This window comes from Octopus bimaculoides, chromosome 7 (genome assembly GCF_001194135.2).
Source record: "Octopus bimaculoides isolate UCB-OBI-ISO-001 chromosome 7, ASM119413v2, whole genome shotgun sequence".
Taxonomy (NCBI): domain Eukaryota; kingdom Metazoa; phylum Mollusca; class Cephalopoda; order Octopoda; family Octopodidae; genus Octopus; species Octopus bimaculoides.
Genome location: NC_068987.1, coordinates 35,225,869 through 35,228,047, shown reverse-complemented (window position 1 = coordinate 35,228,047; position 2,179 = coordinate 35,225,869).

Sequence of the window (2,179 nt, the reverse complement as noted above, 5' to 3'; positions counted from 1 at the left end):
GTGTCGATAGCCAGCTGGAGGAGATGTCCTTCTGGGGCTAAAAGCAACAGTAACATCCACCCCTCGGGGTCAGCCACATTTAAGTGGCAAATATACTTCACTTTATCGTGCAGTTACTGTTAATACCTCGTTCAGGAATTTAACATTGTATATATATATATATATATTTATACATATATATATATGCTTGTGTGTGTGTGTGCGTGTGCGCGCGAGTGTGTGTGTGTGTGTGCGTGTGCGCGCGAGTGTGTGTGTGACTCCGTGTGTCTGTGTGTGTTTGTGTGTGTGATTGTGCGTTTGTATGTGTGTATGAGTGTATACATGTGTATGGATGTGTGTATGTGTGTTTAGTTATAATTATTTCTGTGTATACTGCAAGTGAATAAACATATATGTGTATATAACACTGCAGCCGAATATATCTCCGTCTGCTCAATACCATCTATTTATGACTGATTAAGCGACTGTGATGAGAAACAAGGACGTCTGAAATTAAGTTTACGAGCGGATAGCAAACAAATTGATATCCTGTTAGGGTACTAAGGTGACCACGCATTCTTTGAAGAAAAACAATTACCCACAAAACAGGTAACGAAGACTTCTAATATTAATCTCTCTTCATAAAGGCGAGACATGATTAGAAAAGACTGAAATTCATGTTTTCTTAATTTAAATTCAATACTTTTGATTTTCATTCCCATTGACTGATGTTGGTCTCTTTATCTTATAATTTATATTTTGACTTATTTCCATTACTTTATTTGGAATTTTATGACTAACGTATATTTTAATCGATGTACTACGCTTTATCGAGAGATTGCTCAAGACAAAATGGGTATAAAACAATCGGAAATTGGATGGGATCTACCGTTATTCATAAAGCCTCTCACGTGATGACGTAAGTACACACAGCTCAAGTGGCTCATATTTATATAATATTTATGTAATAATAAAATATAGAAAATTCAGCAACTAACAGCTGTTAGTAACAGAAAAAATTGTTGTGATTTGTGATTAAAACCTGTTCATTCCATCTTCTTGCATAATAATATTTTTATATGCACTCTACTTACACTAACGAATTTTAAGTTGTATACCGAGAAAAAAGATTATGCTTGGGGCATGATGGCATGTGGTAGCCCTGTAACCGTAGAGAAGCTTAGAAGTGAACGTTATGAGGTGTTAAATATATGTATATGTGTGCGTGCGTGTGCGTAAAAATGTACATATATATATTTATGTGTGTATGTGTGTGTGTGTTGAGAGAGGGTGAACCGGAAAGAGGCAGGGAGAGACAGAAAGAGATTGAGAGTCAGCCATTAGAGAAAGAGAGGGACATAAATATGTGTGTGTATACATCTATACGAATAGACATTTATACATAGACATGTTTCTATAGATTATTGGACATAAATACACTGAAGATAATTTCATACGAACACAAGAATGAACACGTGTGAAATTATATGTATGTGTATGTGTGTGTGTGTTTGTGTGTGTTTACATACATATATGTGTGTGTATGTACATAAACATATATCGATATATGTGTGTATATATATATATACATACATTTAGGCATACGTACACACATATACGTATATTTGTGTATATGCATGCATTTATGTATGAATGTATATATGTATGCATGTATGTATAAAAAATACTCAAAAGATAATGGATCTTCTGCATTTATTGAAGGCTTACAAACTTCTCAGATAAGTATTGGAGGGAATTATTTCCATAGTTCAATCGTATTAACCGATCGATCTTGGTCGATTAACTGACAAGGTAGAGCACATTGACCCACCCTATTCTGCACCGAGTCATAATGAGATTTTAGCCAAAAGAAACTTTGATCAAGATGTTCGTAATTGAAAAGTAGGTCATCAATTTTAAGCGAGTATCTGACCAGTAATAGAAAGCCAAACACCCGTAGGTATTTTCTAGATTATTCGGTTGCAACATAACAATTCATCTTGGTGACTGAACCTCTGATTTACAAATTTGACTTACGGTAGGTTTTGAGTTGGCATTGCCTGAATTCCAACAGTTAACTATTACAAGACATCGATCTATAACAGGGCATATCTATGAGAGTAGTCCATCTTTAACTACAGAGGAGAATTCGACCAGTATTAGCAGTCTCTTATTAGTTTATATATATATATATATATAT